General features: G+C 40.9%; 1 protein-coding gene across 2 annotated transcripts in view; it reads right to left on the reverse strand.

Moving 5' to 3' along the window:
- The window catches only part of tafa5a (TAFA chemokine like family member 5a), a 175397-nt gene that overhangs the window by 102735 nt on the left and 48384 nt on the right, over positions 1-24278 (reverse strand). The window lies entirely within an intron of this gene.

A 24278-nucleotide genomic window follows, 5' to 3' on the forward strand; every position in this document is an offset into this window, starting at 1 on the left:
TGAAAAAAAAATTGAAGAGGTGATGAGCTAAATGAACATCTCCACAGATCCCGATATATTTATATATTTACCAAGCCTTTTGCTCATTAGATTTGAAAGAAAACTTAAAACATGATATGTGTGGATATTTTATGTTTTGTGTAAAACATTTTTATTTAGACGGTTGAAATTACATCTTCTGGTTTGACATTGGCTTACCAATATAATTAAAACTTTTATTTACTCTAACCAGATGATGGATATGTCACATATAACCAAAGATACTATTGCTATTAACTGCAACTAATAACATAGTAGAAACAATATTACTATATGTTGCAGTGTTGCATGTTTATTGTTCACAAAAGGGGTTGAACAAAGGAAAATATGATTTTTTTTGTTTTTTTATGTTAGTAGTGTAGGAAATGCTTTTCACTGGGTACGTTGAACATCCACTACGCATCACTACTTTATATCAAAAACTCGTTAAATACAATTTCAAAAGCTTGATAATTACTTGAAGGAATGCTTTAAATCTCACAGTAAGTCATATTTAAATGCAATTCACGCATCTGTGTTCTGTAACTCAACTCATGGTATATATGTGGCAACCACTTGTAACTAATAAAAGAATGACAACCCGAGTCTGACAGCCTCTACTTGTGTATGACATGCTGGCATCCAAACTCTTACTTCCTGCGCCCGACATCAGTCTGACATTAGGTTATTCATCTGGAGAAAAGTTACAGAGAAAAAGGTGCTTTTGTTTTTAAAAGGAAAAAAAATGGGAAAAAATAGCTTTTCTCTCTCCTTTTTTTAGCCTCTAAGTGAAATGACATTACAGGTAATAGTCGTCTCCACTATGTAATTTCCATAGTAACAATAGGGCAGCTTTCAACAACAATACACAATTTGTCTTTTAGGATGAAAATATGTAAAGTTGTTCAGGTACCTAAAAAAATTGCAATAAAAACTACCTTATAACAGAAAGAGATCAAGTTTGTTGTTCTGTTTAGGTTGAAAAAAAACGAGTGGCACTCCATCTCTAATTTGTACGGTAATATGTCATTTATTCTTTTGTAATGCTGATACATGTGTGCCATCTCTGGAAAATAAACCTATCAAAACTTGTTACTCGGCTCATTTTTCATTTTCAACAACAAGCCTCGGGACAATTCGTGAGAAGTACAAAACAAAGAGGGAAGGGAAAATATGGAAACTACAGCCGTGAAGTCCTCTGCGTAGTTGCAGGAAAACTTCTGCACTCATAATTCTCCTTCCTGGAGACATGCAAATACATAATTTCTTCAAGGAGAAAAAAAAAAACAAAAAAACCCCTCTCTCCCCACCCACTGCCACAAACCGCAGTGAAAACAGGCACATAAAACGGCAAACTGGGTCTTATATTTCACTGTTGTCGAGGTAGGGAGGGGTGGTGTGTTTGGCCAGACATTTGCTCATGAATATTTAGGTATTGCGCTTATGAATATGCATTAGCATGCCAGAGCAGCACTATCAGCACACAGATTTATGAGCTGGGGGAGCAGATAATGATGAGGGAGGAGATAAGCTGCCTACCTTTACTGGGTAGACAGCAAACAGCAGAGCTGCATGAGCAACACAACAGTAACTTTGTGCGTTTTTGTCGATTTAAAGCGGGTTTTAAAGCATGAAAGAGAAACAGAAGAGTGCAAAAATGTAAATGGTAGTGAAAATCGGAGGCTGGAAAACAAATCTACAAAGCGGAACTGTTAATGGGAAACAAAATGAAAAGGTATTTCTGTCAATGTTTGAGCATGACTGTGAGGTCTGTTCCCCCTCCTGCCCTAGAGGTGCATCGACACAGAGAGCATCGCAATCTTCTTTATCTGTGCAACACACTACCTGCCCGTGTGCATCGCTCATTGGGGGGGTTATTGGGGGGGCGCTTATGAAAGTGTGTCAACAGCGATAACGCGCCATACCGCCAAACCCCAAGGTTGCAGAGATATCACAAATCTGGCGCCTCAGGTGCGCCGCAACCAGAGAGAAGAAGAAAAAGGTGGCAAGCTGGAAAGTACTGAAACGCCTTCAGAATAATCACCTCCAGCTACGCGTCCAACCTGCCTACCCCAACGAGAGGATGGTAGAGATTGAGACCGACACCGTGTCGGGAAAACCTTCCGGGATGCAATTCCAGCTTTAAGGAACAGGTTTTTTGTTGTGAGCGGTCTTCATTTTCGTGGGTCAGTGGAAGAACGGCAGATGTCAGCAATTGTATTCTCAGCCTCGGCTAAACAAAATGCAAATTTTACAAGAATCTGCATGAAAAATCTTTAAGGCAATGGGAAGTATTGCACCATCCCACATATTAAGGTAATGAATTTGGATCACCTCCACGGAGCCTGAATGACAGGTTTGGAAAAAAAAAAATAAAAGAGCAAAATATGGCATACAGCTAATTAAATTTCACCATGTCAGAGGAGGAAAACCTAATTTCTTATGTGCGTGAGTCACTGTGGGATTATTTCTTTAGCCTCGTCAGAGGCAGCCGACCTGGCCTCTCGCTGAAAAACACTTTTCCTCAATCTTTTCAGAGAATTTTGATCAACCATGGCAGCAAACCAGCATAACCTCAACACTATCATTTAGTTTTAGCTCTGGGATAAAAAAAAAAAAAAGGAGAAAAAAGAACCTAAAATGAGATTAGTCTTGCAAAGTTTTACATCAGCAACTTTTAAGAACACTTTTGGGTAATATATCTCAATTTATGGCACTGAGGGGAAAAAAAGATCCAAGTAAACAAAAGTAAAGTTTATCTGTTAAACTGATGGTTTTCTTTAAAGGCTTTTCAGCTTCCTGCCAGAAAAAAAGGGAATCATGGCAGATTGTTGGCTGTGGACTCAGCCATTGTTTAAAGTCCAGTTAAAATCACTTGGTCCTGACAGCTTGCACTTCCACCCTTCTCGTTTTGTACACCACTTACAGAACTGTGGAAAACGCTCTGGTTCCAAACAGATTTCTTCTCTTTTTTTGCTTTTTTTGTGTCAAACTCAAGCAAATTTCAATAACTTCAACAGCCTTTAAATGATTACTGTATGCATAGGACAAAGATCTGTCAATATCAAACTGGTCCTATGGGGAAAAGTAACTGCCCAACTTGTTCAAACATTACCTAACTGTGATTATCCATAAGCTCAATGGAATGCCTTTCTCTAAATAGAACCTGCCTGACAACACGAAGTAGGCTGAAAGAACTAAATAAGGCAACATCTTAGATTTCTTGAGAATCAAAGTCTGTAACATCTGGATTCACATAATTAGAAATGTGTCCTCCTTAACCTATTAATGCCTATTAAGCACAATATTGTGTCTTTACCCTGTTTAAAAGCATATTCTACTGAAAGTAAAGCTTTAGTTTGCAATTAATTCATTATAAGAATGAAGAATAGAATAGAATAGATAGCATTTATTGTCATTGAACAGAATTCAACGAAATTTCCATTGCAGCTCCCGTGCAAAAGGTCAAATATATACAGTATAAATAAGCAAACACACAATAATAATAATAACAATATGTACAACTAAATTAACTAAAGAACATCACAGACAAGCATCCCTTTGATGAGACTGTTGTACAATAACAGCGTCTTCAGTCAGAGGCTTCTTCACAGCCAATGTGATGCAGACCACTACAGAAAAATCCTCCCTGCCCACAGCCATCAGCATCTACACCAGCTCTTTGAAAAAACCTGAATAAAATGACTTTCAACAACCTTAATTTCCCTTTGGGATTATTCAAGTATTTTTTTTTTACTGAATTGAATGAACTAACAGTCAGCTTGCTTAGCTTAATCCTGTAGCAATGTCTGCATGTTTTCATTCAAATAAACTCCTGTTAACAAATGCTAAGTCAGTTATGTCTTCCAATTCAGCAGAGAATGGTGCGCCTCTTCCAAAGTAACCAGATGAGTAGGAGCCAGCTGCTCATCGGCACTTACTTTTTTGGTGAAGTAAGTTATTACTTCACCAAAAAGGCAATACCTGGTAACAGACTCCAGAACACGCCCACACACACACACACACACACCACAAAAACAAGTATAAAAATCCTGCTTCCTTTGAGAGAAAGAAGGTGTGCAAGAGGAGGGCAAAACAGGAAGAGAATAAAACTCTGCACATCACTGCAAAAGGTGACAGATTGTTGCTGTTTTGGGATTACAAAATAATAATAATAAAAAAAAGAGCGAGCCGCCTCCTGCGTTCTCCTCTCTGAGGACTTGAGAACATTAACGTCCGTTTCTTTTCTTTATGTTCATCACAACCCGAATTCTCATTCCGCGCCCTCCCCGTTTCCGCTCCTTCAGAGGAAACAGCGCGGCTTACTACGGCGACAGCATTTTGCATAACAAAAGGTAGGGAAAATGGAGATGCGGGGAAAAAGAAGGGGAGGTTGTAGGAAGTCAAGTATGTAGAAGAAATTCTCTCTTTGTGAGGGCGCGCCGAGCACACGCGCCTGAGTCTACGCGTATGCGTCTCCGCGTTGTGTGTACATTAGCTATAAAGCCTGAGGCTACGGCTGGAGAAGAGATAGTGAATGTGCTATAATGGAGACTATGCGCTCACTGCGGCGGAGTACGAATGATAAATTATTCATCAAGTTCAAAACCAGAGGTATCATCAGGCAAGTGCTATTATTACCAGCTGATGGTCAGCTGTTGCTTTAAGACATGACAGCATAGAGTGTGTGGTTCACCTTGTTATGCTTTATTGATCATTGTGGAGAGTGAAAAGATGTGTGTAGAGATATTGTTCATATAGTTAAGAAACAGTTATTTACAGCTCTCTGAAGTTTCACGTTGTCACTGAGTTTCTGCCTCTTGTTACTTTCTGTCCACTAAAACCTTCGTGGTACCGGAGATTGGGTCACGGTGCTAACAGGTGTTGCTTCCAAGTAGGACATACCGAGAAATCCTCAATTTGTGGGACATCCAGGTGGTATTCATTTCAGATACCCCAACCACTTGAACTGATGGCTTTGATGCAGAGAAGCAGCACTTTTTCTAGAGCTCTTTGGAAGATGAAAGGGCTGTGCATGGTCGAGCAAAAACAAGAATCAAATAATTTTGTTATCAACCTCATGCCGTCCGCCCCTTCTTGCCATAACCCCCCTGGTGAAGCTTTTATTCCCCTCTAGATACAAAGCTACTGTGTGATTGGTCTGAATTTCATGGGTGTGTTTATGCAGGAAACAGCATTTCTTAACTTCCAACAGATAGTCAGATGGTCCGGACTATCTGTACAAGATAGGACGGATTGTTGGGTAGCACAGACAGAACACCACAGATGTGAGATGGAAGGACGTCTCACCAACGCCTTCCACAACTAACTCACTCACTAACTCAACAGGTTGTTACCTAGCGACAACCTGTTGAGTAACTTGCTCAGCAGCAGTTTCAGGTTTCGCCGCAGTGCCTCATAACTGCTTAAAAATATGCAACACCGTAGAGTGAAAGCTGTGGATAACAGAGGAAAGGTCACACCACCTGTTTGACTGTATTTCAGATATTTGAAACTAAAAAATAACCAATTATCAATTTTAGCTGATATGAAATGCTTGTATCTTGATACGTTTTTCAGTCACGCTGTCCAGCCCAAGGATGGTGAAAGATCTGTGCTAAACGAACATCCGAAAACCACATGACCACGCATCGACAGTTCAACTTTGGTCTGGCCATGTCGCGCCACCGAATCTCTAAGGCTGAGGAAAGCCAGCCTACAGAGGAAGTTTGATTGTAACTTGTGAACACATGAAGACAACTGAACTTCTCTGTTTGACACAGATTGACCCACATCTCTGTCAACAAATGCCTGCAATTTCAAGGGGCTGACTTTCATCCCAGGTGATTCACATCCATCCAGCAGAAAGCAGAGATGCTACCTTGAGGCTCCCTAAACAAGGCCCTCCTTTCCCCAAGTATGCTTTAAAATCTTACCCCAGAACGCCACAAACCGGATTAGAGACAAAGGGAACCCTGGGCTCAGTTTAACTTGCACTGGGAGCAAGCTTGACTTTCCAGACACAGCTCTTTCTATGAGCCTCCTTTAAAACATCCCTGGCAGCCAATAATTCAGCAACAGCCTCCACAAAATTCTTTGAGAGGCACAGCCATTATCCTCGTCCAAATCGGCAGAACAAAAAAACTCCCATGACTTCCTCAATAACTCTGAGGGTAAAAAACTGCTTTGCTGTTTTCCAGTGAAGATGAAAGTCAAATTGATCTTCCAGAATCCTAGGTTTGACCATCTGCCAGAGATTCCCTGCCCAGTTATGTCTATATAACAGCAGAAGGATGCACTGAAATGTACATAAATCAGATGATGGCAATCTGATGGGGCTGTGTTTGGCTGAAAACTTTGGCTGTCCAGTGTAGAGTTTTACTCATACAAACTGCACAAATAACCACTCTTTCAAAATAAGAAAATTATGAAAATGTATGAAGAATTCCATTCTGAGCACTTTCATATTTTTGAGTTCTTTGCTTAAACTTGACAGTTTAAAAATAGCTTTGGTTTTAGAATGGCCGCTACTGAGCTATCAGGATGCTTAGAGGTCTTAAGTACTGTAGTCCCAGGAACAAAATAAGTCTAAGAAAGAAATCTTCTCTGTATTGAGATTGATTTAGAGATTTCTGTGCATGATTAATTGGTTTTGTATTAAGAAAAAAGAATTAGCCACTCACAAATTCTTGTCACTCCAGAGTTTGTTTATTCTGAGGTTTTCCATTTCCACGTCTGAATAGCAGCGTAAATTCTGTTCGACAGTTTGATCAACAAGTTGTGCTTTGATTTGCAGTTAGAAGAGGTTTTCTTCACAGGTTCAAGGTTTCTCACTGGCCCTGGGAAAATTACCACCGGAAGTGCCATCGGTTCAGCATAAGATCACTGAAGATCATCATCTTTCGCATTTTCCAGAAAAACAAACCATAAAAAAGACATATATGTAAAATATATGTAAAAATGTTTGCATGTTTCTTATCAATCCTTGGATTTGAGTTGTAAAGGATGAACTTGGTGAAGAGACTTGGGTTTGGTTTGCTCAGTAGGTGTGGAACTGTAGAAGGTTTTAAGACCGAGCTGTTTAATTTAAGCTGCACCAAATGCTAAACCACACTGTCTTAGTCATTGAGATAATCATCATGATTTTGAGGACTTTTGACAAATTCATCCAAATGTGAAAAGTTAAATATTATACAACTGAGCGTCCATGCTGAGCAAAAGTCATTTTTGAACTATTTTTGCTGAAGTAATCTTCCAGAGTTCTAATTTCAAAGACTTGTATTCAGTTGCTTTTTGTGTCGACTCTTCACTTCATAACGTTTGACTTTACTCTTTAATCTACGGAGAACTGGAGAGTGTGCTTTTGTGAAATTTGTGTAGTCAAAAGCTGTCTGGGTAGTCAGTTTGGCTTAACCATGCGTTGAACTGTCAGTACAGAAACGTCAGTAACCTGGCATTGTAGTTGCAGTTTACCAAAAATCTGCAAGTTTGTCATTAATTAGCTACCCAAAAAAGTAATAAAGATTGTTACCTTAGTGAGAGGTGTTGGGTTTCTAGTAGAGCAGGTTAACACTGCTGAGTTTTAAAGATAATCTCTAAAGTCCTCAGATGTATCAAGATAAAAAATACGTTAATATATTCACATGAAACATCATTATAATGTATAATGTGTTGCCATTAACTCTCATAATTTTGCTAACAACAGTAAATTGTCTGGGAAATTACATTCCCTGGACAGTGTCAGTTGAGTCTAACAAGAACAATAATTTGCAGTAGTGTAATTAATTTTAATGTGCTAACATTAGTATGCTCCATCAGCTTAAGGCAAAGTGGTCATGACGGTTGCAGCGATCTACTTTTCCCGTTTCACAAGATAGATTTTTCCACGTAGTTGATAATAAAATGAATGTTAAGACACCGCTACAAAATGGCTGACCCCTATAGTGGACATCTCCAGCAGCTTTTGTCACACTCCCTTTTGGTTTAACCATCTAACCTTTACATCTACTGTATATACAGCATATGTGCTCTTATCTGCCACCCCGTCCTCTTGTTGCTGTTTATTGCTCCCACCAACCTTATTTTTATGTCTGTCCCAGGTAGAAAACGCAAAGCAGTGTAATTGGTATTCTGGCTTTGTCACAGCCAATGCAGAGCAATGTTAGCAGAATAAGAGAGGAAACATTCTTATCTGGATTTCTGCAGTAACTGTGCTGTGTGTGGGAAGCAGTGAGTCTGCTTCACTTGCTTCTCTTACATTTTATTTTTGTCATTTTGGGGATTTCCCCCCCCAAAAGAACTGCTCCTGTTGTCTGAGGTAATTATTGACTGGTTGCACTGCAGGATTCAAAGTACGCAGGCGTACAAACACGCACATTTAACGTCAACGTACACAAAAAGTGATGTTTCTCATCACACAAAGCCGCGTGTAGGTGCATTTTGAAGAAAATCTGCCTGCATGCATCTGCAATTCCAGCACGAACACTGTGCAACCTTGCACAGCCCCCTGGCACACCACTCCCACATCTGCACCTAGTACACTTACTACATGCACACACTGCTCCCTCGGTGTCCTCTCTTCTGTCTCCACAGGGCTGCACTATAAGACACATGTACTTGCACAGCAACATTGTGAGTCTATTTTGAGGATGTTGAGTAAGTGCACCCAAACTCTCGCATCCCAGAGCACTGTGAAATGTGACAGTGGATGGAATGAGAATTAATTAAGGCTACTATTTATATATTTCTTTAAAAACGCTCAAAAAGCGGGCTTGGCATGCCGCCGCTAACATGTTTTGTTTTGCTCCTTTTCACAGGTGCGACGGTTTTTATAGGCCATACACTTTAGGCAGCGTGAATTTACATGATCATTTAGACATTACAATTATTCTCAGCAAAAATAAACATTGACCTATCCTTGAAAACATGAACAACCAGAGGAAGTTCATAAAATGGATTGTTTGGCTCTGTTCACAAAAAGCACACTTAAACATTTGGCACAGGACTCTAGAGAGTTAGTCATTCCTTAAAAGGCAATTTACTGCCATAACAGATACTCAGCTGTAAGGACCTGCTTTGAAGCCGACGTTTTTATGATTCCTAATTTTCTTTGTGGCACCTCCGCCATCTTTTGTAGCATTTTCAGAAGCAACCTTGAAAGGGGTGGTTAGCTAGCCCCTTAAAAACAACCCAAAACATTGAGACGGATCTTACAATAAGTCTTTGTCTGTGATGTAATAAACACACAGGACAATTTTTGTAGTAAGAAATGTGAAAATAATGTGAATGGTTTTAACAACTGTTTCTACAAAAAAGGAATTTTTATAGCAGTTGTTTTGAATATCCAGCACAAAAACCAATTAATCATGCTAACTAGTTAAACTAATACCTATACGTATGGTTCTGTACAACCTTAAAGGTTAAGTTGTAACTTTAAGTGCTATAGGTAGCCTATACCTATAGCACCCTAAGTGGAGCAGCTACTTGTGGCTAATGCTAGTAGCCACAAGTAGCTGCTTGTGGCTACTAGCTAATACTAGTAGCATTAGCTGTAAGTGCTGAATAGCAGCACCTATAGTGGCATGCTACTAATGCTACAGCTACTAAATGGCTAGTCTTTTGTATAATTAGAAGCCAAACCATTACTATTAGATTTGTGGCTATTATTTTGTCCAGATAAATGTTGGACTGACTCTTGCCTTTGCAACCCTTTGTTCATTCTGGAGAAAACAGAAGAAAAGCACCTGTTAGCTTAAATGGCTTTTTAGAATAAACTTTTCTTGTCTTTGACCACTGGGCTAACGCTACACCTTAAGCTTATCTATAGGGAAAAGTACCTTTTGTTGTAACTTTCCAAACAGCAACATTTAACCATCCATTAAGTATTTGTATGCTTTACAAAGTATTGCTTTTAACCATTTTTCCTGAGTAGTATGCCATTTTCTGAATTAAGTAGCTCTTTAGATTCAAATAGATGAAATCAAGTAATGTCTGCGCTTGAAAAGGCCTTGATTAAATCTCTTTAAAATAAATGTACAGTTTTTTGGAAACATCCTCACATGAGATTGCCTTCAAAATATTGAATGTATTTAGGAGTTTCTCAAGCAAGAAATGGGATATAATTGACTCTGAATGTTCCAAGGTTGTGGGAGCCAGATGGGCTGTTCTGATTGTTCCAGAAATTGCTGATCTACTGAGATTTCCATGCAAAATTTATCTGTCAGAGAATGAGCTGAAAAAAGTGACAATAGCCAGTGTGGTGAAATGGCAGGTTCGTGTCACGGACGTACTGCTGAAAAAATCTACAGCAAATACGTGAAGCTGTCATATCAAGCTGGAACAAAATGTCGTAGAAAAGTTTTCAACAACTAGTTGCCACAAACAAATGAAGAAAGATACTATTTCTAATAGCCAGAGGGGGTCAAATCCAACACCAGCAAAGTGTACCTAAATGTGGCAGGTGAAGTCAATTTTTTTTTCTGCTACAACTTTAATTTTTTGTCTTTGCAATTCACTCAAAGAATGCTTAAAAAACACTATATTGGGTTGTTTGGGGAAAGGTCGATTTTTGTGTCACTTGACGTACCGTATTTTCCGCACTATAAGGTTCACCACATTATAAGGCGCACCTTCAATGAATGGCCTATTTTAAAACTTTTTTCATATATAAGGCGCACCGCATTATAAGGCGCATAGAATAGACGCTACAGTAGAGGCTGGGGTTACGTTATGCATCCATTAGATGGAACTGCGCTAAAGGGAATGTCAACAAAATAGTCAGATAGGTCAGTCAAACTTTATTAATAGATTACAAACCAGCGTTCTGAAAACTCTGTTCATTCCCAAAATGAACAGCTGTTGCTTCCTCCACTTCCGCACCATTGATTCGTTCATGTTAAATTCTCTGGCTGCTGCTCTATTCCCATGTTCTACTGCGTGACTGATCGCCTTGAGCTTAAACTCTGTGTCGTAAGCGTGTCTCTTAATAGGAGCCATTTTGGGGTCTTTACAAGTAACACACAAATGGAAATGAAACGGCACGCTTCGCGCAGTCATATATCCCAGCATGCACCGCGCGCTTCTTCTTCTACGGGGGAAAATGAAGTCGGCGGCTGCTTACCGTAGTTGCGAGACCTGTTGTGGCTCAATATTGGTCCATATATAAGGCGCACCGGATTATAAGGCGCACTCTCGGCTTTTGAGAAAATTGAAGGTTTTTAGGTGCGCCTTATAGTGTGGAAAATACGGTACTTCAAAACATTCAACAATTGATGCTCTATCATACAGAGGCAACTTATGTGCTCTTATAGCAGTGGGATGTACAGTAAATGTCTGGTAAGATGCTGTACTTTTACGCTACTTGTAGGCTGTAAATAAACACCTCAACATCAAACTTTAACACGCAACTTTTTCTCGTTTCTGCTTCTATTTTTAATGATAAGCTTCTCAAATGTTGATTAATTCTCAGTCCAAAGGGAAAACAGTCTGAGTCATCAGCTAACTTGAGAAGAGAGCCAATAAATCTGCCTTTTAATGACACAACACTGACGTCTAAATTGAACAGAATCCTTTTCCCCCCGTCTTTTTCTCTCATTAGTGTTGGTAGAGGTTACTAGCGCCATTGGTCCATGTCTGACGTTACCTGGGCTGCCATGGTAACCCCTCCTTCAAAAAAGAAAATTATTTCAGGAAACAAACTATTGGCAAAAACCTGTTACTCGTTTCTTCCTCCCTCTGTCATTCAAATTTCTCCCACACTTTCCTTTGCGTCTCGCTTCCCTTCCTTCCCTCTATTCCTACATTTTATCTGTCTGTCGATTTCCACCTCATTAGCTGTCACACTGTGTCCATATCCAACCACTGGATAAGTTCATTTGTAAGTACAACTGGAGGAAATGGTGCATCAGGCCTGTTCACATCTCTGTCTGTCCTCACTGCCGAGACAGCGTGTGTGAGTGTGTGTCTTTATGCTCAACTGTGGAGAGAAAGTGCAAAATCTAAAGAGTGTCTTGCTAGTGCTAGCACTTAAATGCATGGTCAGCATGCGTGTGCGTGCATGTTGGCGTGTGTGTGTGTGTGTGCCAAATGGGTGCTCACGTGTGTAACTGCTTGTGCCAATTATTTCATTATCGGCTGACAGATTTCTTCTTTCCACTATTAAAGCTTCCCTAGCTAGGGGCAGCAGCAGGAGCAGAGGCAGTGGTCTTTCGCTCTCTCAGACACACACACACACACACGCCCCCACACACACACCCCTGCACGCGCACGCCAGCTAGCTCACTGCTACCAGTTCAAGTCCATCAATTAAGGAGGCAATTTACTCAAGTGGTTCCACCTGGGCCAAAAGGCAGGTGGGTGGCCGTGCTCTGTTTACCCTATCAGAGATTATTAGGGCTGAGATATCACCAGTTTTCTTTCTGCCTCGACTTAATGACGTCAGTTCTGCCCGTGCGTGTGTGCGTGAACGCGCAAGAGATTATGTCAAGTGTTCGGTTGATAACCAGGAATAACTTGCGTCTGTCAACGCGCGGCACCGGAGTGACATGTGATGCTAACGTTTCGCAGATGTGATGTGCGCACACGTTTCGTGTCGGCTTATCGAGCTGCTGACGTGGATTTTTCAGTACACCCACCCCTACACGCGCCCCCACATACTTGCCTCCAAGCGAAACTCACACGGCTGCAGTGAATTCTGCAGATGCGGATCTTATTCTTCCATTGTTTAGCATCTAAGAAACCGTCTGATGTCAAAGGTAGGTATGTTGTATTTTTTGCAACAGAACTAGTTGGGTTTTCTTCCCAGACTTTAAATCAGGTTGGAGTGCAGCAGAGAAACGTGTGTTTGACCCAGTGAAGCGTTCTGAGGAGCAGCGAAGGGCTCAGGACGATCTTCATTAGGTGGAGGTAAGTATGTAGGGATGTAAGCCTTCCAGCAAGGCGACAGAGTGCGATGAGAAAACCCTTAGCAACAGCGGTGAGAGTCAGGGATCACATAAAAAGTGGGAACAATCATGTGATCTTCCACTTGCTCTCCTTTTATATTCCCTTCTGAGGAACCGTGCTAAGCAACAGCTGGTAAAAGCTCTACCAGTCAGCCACACCCTGCAGCACAATGAGTCCGCTGTGAATCCATCCCTGAAGGTAGCTCAGAGTGGTGAAAAGTCTGAGAAGGTCTCACTGCTTTTTCCACCAACCCAGTTCCAGTGCTTTACTGGTTCAAGAGTTTACTAAGCACTGGATCTTTTTCGTTATTTCGACCATTTCTCATTTTCTACAAATAAATACAAAATTTTTCCTTGGAATTTCAGAGACATGTTGTCATTAGTTCATAGAATAAAAGAACAATGTTCATTTTACTCAAACATATATCTATAAAGAGTAAAATCAGAGAATCTGATCATTTGAGTGGTCTTTTTATTTTTTTTTCCAGAGCTGTATGTTGCAGTAGACACGTGATCAATATCAACTGATAATACGTCTGATAGAATATTCAATCATTTCACTGAACTCCGATCCAGAACCGCGCTGCATTCTGGGGGATGTAGGCAGAGGAAAGGATTTCTCTGCTCAACTGTTCAAAGCCAGATAAGCAAAGTTGGTGACATCAACTAACTCGCTCTTTGGTTACCTAGCAACAACTTGTTGAGGAACATGTGTGGTAGCAGCTCAAGGTTTTGCTACCCTATGTCATAACCGCTTAAAAAGACACAACAATGACGTGGATAGAACAGGAAAAGTCACTTTACCAGTTCGGTAGTATTTCAGATATTTAAAACAAAAAACAAACAAACAATTATTGATATCATCTGATATGAAACGTTTACATCGTGATACGTTTTTCAGCGACATCGTTCAGCCCGCACTGTGGATGTGAAGGGAAAGTTAGTTATTTGTCTATGCAAGTCGTTTATGAGTCTTCTAAGTAACGACAAAGCGACAAAGCAGCAAACTACTGCTCAGTCTTTCTAATGTGTCATTTATGAATAACCTTGTGTACACAAAAGCGATCTTTAGAGCCGCATGCAGAAGCGCACACACACCTGCCTCTGTGGCTGTGAGCGCAAATCGATGCCTGCACTACCTTAAAGAAACCCTGGTACAAACGCATCACAGCACACAAACACACGAATGCATGCAGAATCCCAAACACTCTAGAGCGGCCTGTTAGATGAACTGAAAATGGGGCGGCAAAAATTTGCTCTGCGACGTATCACAGTAAACACAAGACACTGCATACGGTCTGCCACGCCGCATGCCCATATTCATATTACTCAGTGCACCTCCACGTGTTTATGTGCCAACACTCACGGCCTCCGTGTTTATCTTCAGGTAAAAGCAGGCCCATATGCACACACGCCAAGCTCATCATACAGATGTGCTCGGAGGTACGCCGCCGAGCTCACGCGGGCGGAAAATTGCGCCACCAGGACCCGTACGCGTCGATGTTTCGTCTTTCCGCCGCTGTTTGATTCAGACAAGGGCATTTTGTTTCCTGCATTCCACAAGCCCCGTTTCTTCCCTTGCTGGATGTGGTTTTATCCTTGGGCTTATGCGGCAGAGAGGGAGAGCAAGAGATATAATTTATTGTCTTGTTCAGCAAGGCAAATGTGCAAACCTGGCATATTTCATTTGCTGAACGTATAATTATTAAAATATGATTTTTCCTCCATCCTTTTTTTCTTTTTCCCCCACCATTTCATGTTGTGTGGAAAAATGCCATATGGGCTGATTCATGCCCTTCATGTGAATTCCATGCAGATAGTAAACTCTGAAACACAAAATATGTTCATGTTGTGTGGAAAAGGTGAAGGCCAGAAAAAGTCAGCGCCGCGAAAGACGAGTGATGTAGACAAACGCGTCAACGCCTACCAAATCGAGAAAAACCTGCATTACTTAGGCTAAGGAAGGCTGCTACCTTCCTACTCTTTTCCACTAGAGCACAAACAGCAAGGAAATAAACTTCAGCTACTTTAGCACCTATGGCAGTGAACAGAGCATGCCTTGTAAATTATTGCGTCTGTAGTGAGGAAATGTGACTGGGAAAGGGGGTGGGGGGCCGCAGAAGGGGAAACAGCACACCATGGAAGAAAGCTTTCTGTATTCATGAGTTTGGTTTTAACAGTCCCTGCAGGTACAATAATGAAGTTCCTCTCTCCCATGTGGAATGGACCGTAATGATTATGATGAAGCAGATTTGCTGTTTTGTTTTGTTTTCTTTCTTTTTTTTTTCATTCCCTGCTGTTGTATCAGCAGAGCAGTAAACAAAAGAATAAAACTATATGTAACAATGATGTAAGTGTAAAAAAAAAAGAGCTATTAACTGAGGCAAAAGAAAGCAATGTAGCTGGAACAGATTAAAAAAAAGAAAATCCAACCTACAACGCCAAATTGCACTGCATAATTGATGAATTGCCTCTTAGTTAACTCAAAACCTCCAAATGTCGCTTCCTGACACACAACCAGGAAGTTGCTTAAGATTTGCCTGGATCTGTTGGCGTCCATCTCAAACTCTTTGGTGAGTACAAAAGCACAAGGAAAGAACGTTGACAAAATGTGGAAAATAAACGAACAGTTCCAAGTCAACTTGATTCGAAGGCACCATTAGGCAAACTGTGATTCCATGATTTTTTACGTCCTTCAACCAAGCTAAAATAAGTAACTTTTTATATCTAGCTAATGGTATATTTTTGCTTTCCCTAAAGTTATCAGCTTTATCCTCCTAACATATTTTCCACCTGATCTCAAATGAGCATGTACACCTCCGTCCTCTGTACTAAACTCTTTGGCAGCTGCCAACCAGAGAGTATTGAGATGATCTGTACCCATGCCTACTTTAAATCTGTTTAGTCTGTAAAATAAAAGCAACCATGAAAACCATTATTTAAAAAACAACTAATGAGTTATCAAGTAAAGCCGCTGAAATTGTTTGAGTAACCGGCGATACAGCTCCATCCAATATGTCAATGACAATGAGCAGACAAACCTTATGAATTTTCTCACATTGTTGCATGTCTAACACCCATGTCAGCTGTTTTCCCGCTGAACACCTTTAATAGCATTAGAAGATAAATGAGTGGCACTGCCTGTTATGACCCATAATGATACGGCTTGTCCTTTACAGTGAGCTAAACCCATTTTCTTTTACGGCGCTGGGCCCCGCGAACAGGAATTTGGAGACCCACAAGCAATCTATTCAAGGCCGCAACAAGCTAAAGGGATGTGACGTGCCAATGTTTTTTGGTGATTTTCATTATGTGTCATTCCATTCTAATTCGTTTTCAATTGGGCCATAAGAGCTGTCGCCACGAGCGGTACAAAAGGCAAGGAGCGAGCGAAGGAGGATCTCGTTTGGCTCCGAGACATCCCGCGAAAGAAAATAATGATCTTTATGAAATTGCTTTAGACACAATTTGACAGGCGAGACAAAGCAAGAGGCTGGCCTTGTTCGAATCGATGCTGCCTCCATTAGTTTTCTAAAGAGTAGCGTGCGATTTGTTGCGGTGGTGCAGCGTGGCATTGGTAATATTCTGTTGCTCCGACACAAAAAGCTAATCTACTATAGCCAAGCTAATGTCAAATTAAACCTACACTTCTCTCAGATGGAAAAGGAGGAATAGCTCGAACACACTGGATCCATAAAGCATGACCGAGCCTGTTATCACAGGCGCCACATTCGTGTCACAATGGCCTCCGGGGCCACGCTTTTGTGAGGGCAGAAAAACCTCGTTTCTGCATCCATTCAAAGTGACTGTGATCTCATGCGCAGAGAAGATCAGACTTCCTAAGTAGCTATCGATTAGCCAGACGAACAGAGACAAAGCGATTGATTGAACGATGGAATAACCTCATCTCTACCTTTGACACAGCATGAAAGCACAAATTGAAACTGCAGAAGGGTAAACACACTTCTCACCCGACATTTCCTCAAGTACGCGTAGAAGCGTCACGCGCAAGCCTCCCCCCAGCCTCCCCGTGGTCATGTAATCAATACTCAGGAGTATGAATAAAATGGACAGGAGGTTCTGGCTCTAGTCCTTTAAATCGACGCTCTTTGAGATTGTTTATCCCGATGAATCCTGCTGTAAGCTCAGCGTTGGATCATCTAAGGGGCGGGACGCGCTTTTCTTTGAGAGGTGCCTGTGATGGACATGTTGCCAGTGTAGCAAGAACAGGCCCAACAGAATCTGCCCTCCCTTGGACGAAAATGCTGATCTGAGGGTATCTTTCTCCTCACCGACTGACAAGCCGATAGACAAATGACCACTAGACTCTAACCTCTCAAACAACCAGCTCTCCTCCCTCTTTTTGTCCTCCAGTCTTTTCCCTTCATTCAGTATATATATGTGCCTGCACCCACATGACTAATTCATACAGCTCAGCTTCATCAGAGTGCAGTGACCAGAACAGATTCCCTGGCTGGAGGGTGAGGTTTTAATTAAAGATCCAGCTGCAGTAACAAAAACCATCCAATCCCTTCTGCAGTTTGCACCGTCTTTCCGGGAACAGAGCAATCCAACTAAGTTTTACTGATTGGTGTTGCAGTAAACTGCACTGGTTTTACATTTTTTATCATTTGCATCTGTGTTAGGTTAATGTGCCCTGAGGATGTAAGACATGGCGTTGCGTGTTCAAGGTTTTACAGAGCGGTTTTAAATCTTTGTCCTCAAGCTTGGATTTGCAGGGCCTTGGGGACTTTAACACGGTACTTCATGGGTGGAAGAGAGGGAATGAAGTGTGTAAGGGCCATGTCTTCTTTGACATCCCTATTTCCGAAGGCCACTGAATCTCTCCAGTAAAAAAAAAAAAAAAAAGCCAGCACCCGCAGAGCATCCACACACGGCCGCCTTTTTATTAGTCTCCCGTTTCAACTGCTGCCATTTTCTCTTTTTATTGTCCCACGGCACTGCCAAAGCAGAATCGATAGAACTTTAGGAAAACTGGGTGCAATAGTGCACACTCTTTACTGTCCCACAATCAATAGGAGCTGTGAAAAACAGATCCGTGAACACACACTGAAGATTTCAACACAGAAGACCCCTGATTGAGGACACAAGGGCGCGGGGGAGATGTTTAGCCCGGTTTAGATTACGCTGAAAAACCACCACAGGTTTCTGCCCCAACTGTGATTGATTCATCAAAGTGATTTAATTAACAAACCCTTTAACTAATGAATCATTAAGGTATTGATTAATGTGCATCGTCCATATAGATTGCAGCTGATACAGGCCATTACAGATAAATTGTGCTCAATTTGAAGCAGGTTACAACAGATTACATGTGGGAAAAATGCTTACCTACGTGCTTCAGTGCTGCAAGGGGCCCCGAATACACCGAGGACTTTGCCGAGTAAAACACGGAGATTGTGACATTGCGACTGCCTTTTAACGACACCGCCTGAAGTGCGTTCAGCATTCTGCAACTGTGGCACAAACTAAATTAATATTCAGAGGAGAAAAAAAAGAGAAAAAACAAAGACATGGCAACCGCAGATGGCATGATAAAATTAAATAGCTGAACCGAAATCTCTACAGCAGAGGAAAAGGAAGGCAAAACAGAGTGTCGTCGCAAGAAAAAATAGCAACAACTGTCAGCACAATCAGAACTTAGGAGATTTTGAATCTGCTTTTACAATTTGAGAACTCTAGTCTGTCTGGTCGTAAATCCCTCAGGAAAGCATGGCAACGGTGTTGTTCAAGCAGTTGAGTCTTCAATGAAGTTGTTTCCCATTTGCGGGAAGCAAGGAAAGGGGAGCAGTTCATTTTCTGGATGGGACCCCTGCTTTCAGCTGAAGTCTTTGGGAAAGGGGACCTGATTAGGAACAGTTTCAAAAGGAGCAAGATGATCAAAGCATGTCAAGAAACTGGCAGAATGTTCCGACTACATCGCTGAAATGTTTGGCATTTGGCTTTTTAGAAGCAAAGGAATGTACCGTTCAATGGGGGTTATGCTCGGGAGTCGAAACATGAGGTGCTTTCCGTTTTAGCTTGCTTTCTCCACAGGTCACAAATGTTCAGCACATGACACCTAGCATTTACCATCGCTTGACCTAAATCTGCCTGAGGCGGCAGCTCTGAGCTGTGCAACCATGCCAAAGGACGTCATTCCAACCCTTAGCGTCTCTCTCTTCTTCTTTTTTTTTTTTTTTTAAAAAGGATTCCCGGGATAAATTTAAATGAAAACACATTTAAGCTGCCAGAAGTCAGGTGTAGTGTGAGGAAGCACAAAATCTATTTTAGCCCGGCTCATTTTGGTTAACCCTGTGGTTGTACCTGGAGTTAATTACCTCCACTGGTAGAACACAACTTTGGTCTGCCTGGTAAGCCAAACACTGCAAATAGAAATTTTTTTCCCCCAGGCCTAATTTCAAGGTACTTGCAGTTAAACTGTTTTCAAAATTATTTTTAATAGATTTGGCAGAAATGAGTAAAATTACTGTTGACGCAACTGTTAAAAAGAGCCGATTGTTTTCCAAAGAAGCATTCTAACAGAGCAGAGCAATCGATTCAAAATTACTTAGCTAGTCCAGCTGTATCAGTCTTCCTCTTATCCAAAGTACTAAACAACCATTAAAAAGGTTAGTGTATGCAACATGAAATATTGGGACGTAATAAAGAAAGTTGCACTCATCAAGGGGGGATGACACTAACTCAATGTTATTTTCCAAAAATGTTTTGATCTAAGTTGATTCTCTATTTGTTCATTCATTTGTAATGAAGCTAACATGCAAAATTTGTTTAAAAAAAAAAGAAGTTTTTTTTCCCTCATATGATCTATCCACACAATTTGAAAATGAATAACACTTTGTAGCTGCTTCCTTGGTTGAAGCTTTCCGCCCTTCATTGTTGTCCCTCCAATGTGTGAAAATGACAGAAATCGGCAACCAAATAGTATCCTCCGCTGTGCCCCAGTGTGTTTTTGCCCCGAGTCTCATGGCCGGTTGATCTGACAGACTGTCTTTCACCACTACATTCTACCCTCAAGCAGCAAAGCCAGATGACTTAGCCTTACATAAGACAAGCTTTGTGCCGTCACTACCTGTCTTGGAAGCTAAGAGTTGTAGAGGTTTGACTTCAACCCTCCATACCACTGCGACACTTAAAAATAAAATCTTACATAGATAGCCAGAAGGTGCTTAGGGTTATATATGTCCCTTTATTGTGTTTATTATTTGGGTCACCAACTAGTGATATTCGGTAGGGTTTCATTGACTTAAGGGTATCTTGTTTATGACTAATAAGGCATTGTTTACAGAAAGTGGACAAAGAGTCTGATGGAGAGACGAAGAACAAAGGTATAGAAAGCAAAAACTGCTGATGGGTTTTTGTCTAGTCAGTACATTTTGCAGTGATAATTTACTTCATAATTATTAGTTAAAACGGAACAATTTGAATGCTACCAGCTTCAGTATATGAGGTGGGCAGAACCGCATTAATAACTTTTTTATTATTTAAAACAAAAACAGCTAAAAACCTCAGAGGACGTAGGGGGCAGGGATTCGAGAATACTGACTTTAAAGCCTCTGATTACAGGAGTCTTGAAGTTTAATCCAATGCTGAACAATTGCAATTAAGAGAACATTTATGTCAAACACAGTCCAAAGCGACCACATTTTTCTTTTACTAAAAAAGAACCAGAATATCCACAGGACTTTGAAAGGCATGTGCCCCTTTCAGTTGCGATTGCAACGCCCACGCTGCCTCAACGAGTCTATTTCGGTGAGTAACAACTCAAATTTCACTTAGATTGGCCTCAATTCGTGAGCAAAGAGGAACAATTCGCCGAGCTTGTCAGGCTTTCCATTACCATGTGACAAATACCTCGACCAATGAAGAGCAAAATGGGATTTGCTTCATTGACTGAATTATTGAAATGGACAGTTTGAGAGAATTATGGTGCAAAATCCCTTCACATTTCAAGACCATACTGTTCCTCTTATCCTCATCCACTATCTCTGCATTTCATGATTGTCTCTCAACAAGATTTGCACCATGTGCAGGAGCTGATTTGATGAGACTCAACACCTGTTTTTTTTTTCTTTCCCACAGCCAATACCCCATTACGACGTATCTTTAGCTCACTAGTCCTGTCTTTGCTAGTTTGAAAATAACTCAGCTGTCGACGGGCTACCATCTGATAACACACCACCCACACACATGCATCTGTACGCTCACCTACATGCATGAGAAACACAGCAGGGGCGATCAATCTGTGACATAGCAAAGAGGAAACTAAAAATACATTTGCTTTTCTCCATCTTTTGTTCCAATTCACAAAGGAGACACTAGCGTCGGACAATCGGGATGTTCTTCAAAAAGGGATGTGTGAGAAAAGACTAAAAGGGGTCTGTTCTTTGGGCCTCTTGTGCATGTCTTTTATTATTCTCGTCCCCAAAAGACTGTCACTAATGCAGTCTTTTGAATTCATTTTATCAGTTCGCATTATTAGGCCTCACAGCCAGCTTTGACCTTGCTCATTCTTGCAGCCTAAAGTGTGCATTTTCTCAATCCTCCTTTATGTGACTCATCTCCATCTCTCTCCACTGGATTTCAATAAGGGCCATCCTGAAAACCACATTGAAGTTAAAACTCCGTGATTTTCTTTTGTTGTGCTGCACAGTGACCAGCAGCTTTTCCCCCCCAAAGTTGAAAGCTATTTGATGTCTCGTCAGAAAGCAAAGAAATGCAAGCTTAAGGGGAAAAAACCCTTGGTGTAAAAGCACAACATGATACAGACAAACAACTCAGCACTCAAGGTCAAAAATATTGCATTGCCTGTCAACAAACTCAGCAATGCTGATGGTCTGAATCTAATGAGTACCCGTCACATTTACAAAGCCATGGGCAGCACTTTTTGTACTGCACCATGGTCACAAAGCAGTCTTCCTGACCTCTGACTAAAACACCAAAATTATCTTGTATCTGATTTTGCCTCTGCCATCGCTACGTCCTATCTTCAAACCGCAAAGCAGAGCAAACCTTACCCAAGTCAGCTTTCACGTTGCTGGAACTACCTCACATTGTGGCTCAAATGTCCAACTGCAGCTGGTTGACCAACACTCTTGGTTCCTTGCTCCTTTGAGATATATTAGATGCGGAAAGAAGGCATCTAAGACGTGGATTGAAGTGTTCTTTGAAAAATGCTAGATTATAAATGTCCTTTTGTAAGTCAGATTTCAGTCCCTGCATGATGGATTAAGGAGCTACATACCTGCTTTTCAGGTATGTAGCTGAAATTACGGTATGTTATGTTGCAAATTACAACATAATTTGCAAAAGACACGTGATCAATATCAGTAGAAAATGCGTACGATAGAATATCGATCATTTCAGTGAACTGCAATGCAGAGCCGCACAGCTTTCTGGGGGTTGTAGGCAGAGGAATGGATTTAGCCACTCAATGTCTCACAGCCAGCTAAGTCAAGTGGGTGGCATCAACAAACTTACAGTTGCTAAGCTAGCAACAACCTATTGAGAAACTTTCACAGTAGCAGTATCATCACCATGGCCTATTACAAAAAATAAAAAAGATCAAAATGAAGTGAAGGGAGAAACTTAGTAAAACAGATTGAGAGGAAATTGTGAATAAAAGAGGAAATGTCACATCACCAGTTTGGCTGTATTTTAGATGTTTCAATCTATAAAACAAATCAATTATCGGTAGACTGATAAACGCTTGTATCGCGATATATTTTTCAACCATATCGCCCAGCCCTACTTGTTTTCATTGGCTTATTTAAATAGACTCAGGTGCAATTTGTTCTAAAATAAAGTAATACCAACCAAACATCTAAAACTTAAAAGGCTAAGCGATCCCAAGGGCATCAAAGGACACATTGCACATTGTCACCATGTTGTTTCACCTCAAGTGTTGTGGGCCGCTATTTTTAAAGACTATCATCGCTACACCGTGCTCTGAAGTCAACTGATTCAACCTTTGTAGCATTGTCACTATCTTTCTTGCCATTGGAAAAGCCAGTTTTTCACTTCTAGCCATCACAGGCTTTCACTGATGCAATATTTGATGATGAATATGCTGATATATGATGATGAATGAGATGGGCTTACTTTGAGGGAACGGTCCGACTACAGCCGAGATGTAGCTTCATAGATAGAATACACTGACTTGGTTGTCGAACAATAGCACATGTTTTACGTTAGTTTTACTTTGTACCTGAACGAAACTGTTATAAAACCTATATGGAAGCAGACCAGACAAAAACAAACGCACATACAGTTCTAAACACACAGAGATGTTTCCAAATCTGGTGATGAGAATTCAGGGAAGCATCCTGACATTTTTTTTTTTACAAATCTGCAAAGGCAACAACTGTTTGGTTTTGCCTCCATTTTTCTATGCCTTAACCCCTTTTTTAAAAAATGTAAAATCCAAAGCGTTTGCCTGAATATGACCTGAATATCTGCATTATACTGGAGGCGGTAGACTGGACGGCACATCATCTCAAGTCAAGCTTTTCAAAAATTCCACAAAAGAAACCCATGACTGTTCCCTGTAACAGATTGCTTGCCCTCTGGGTGTGCTTCCATCGAGGGAATAATAAGTGGAGTTATTTTTTGGGGGGTTCTTTTTAGCAAGCTTTACACTGTACAGTAATTCCTCAGCTTTGCAACGTCAGACTTCCATAAGGAGTAAGTGAGCTCAAACCTCTTGCAGGAAGATCTCCCCACAGACAGATGTGATTTGTATTTATTGTGCCGCATTGTAGGTGGAATTAATGACTGGTTGCAGGGAATAATCTGCCAGGCGGAAACATCAGTCAAGTTGTGACTCATTAAACCACATGCCATTCACAGTTGAATGTCAGCAAATGACACTCCATTAATTATCCGATTCCCTCCAAAAAAAAAAAAAAGAAAATAAATAAAGGGGACTGAACTGCGCAACCATGCTGTGACCATGTCTGCCAGGCCCAAGTGGACGGGGACGTGAATGACGGAAATAAATATTTGGGTGGTAGAAAGAGGTGAGAAAACACAATAGAGGGTGAACATAGGTACATTAAAACGCTTGACCTCAATGTTACCCTAAAGCTAGACTCTAGTGCCATCTATTGAAAACGGTTGTGAAGTTTATTGGGCTTCGTTATGAATTCATCCCCAAATTATTCAACGCTTAAAAAACGTGGCGGATTACTTGTTGATGAGGCATGCTTTTTTTAATTTATTTTTAAATCAAACAACCCCGAATCCCCAATGAGTTGATCGTTTTCAAAGCATAAAAAGCGCAAATCTGACTGGAGAGGA

The sequence above is a fragment of the Xiphophorus hellerii genome, chromosome 17, assembly GCF_003331165.1.
Source record: "Xiphophorus hellerii strain 12219 chromosome 17, Xiphophorus_hellerii-4.1, whole genome shotgun sequence".
NCBI classification, from domain to species: domain Eukaryota; kingdom Metazoa; phylum Chordata; class Actinopteri; order Cyprinodontiformes; family Poeciliidae; genus Xiphophorus; species Xiphophorus hellerii.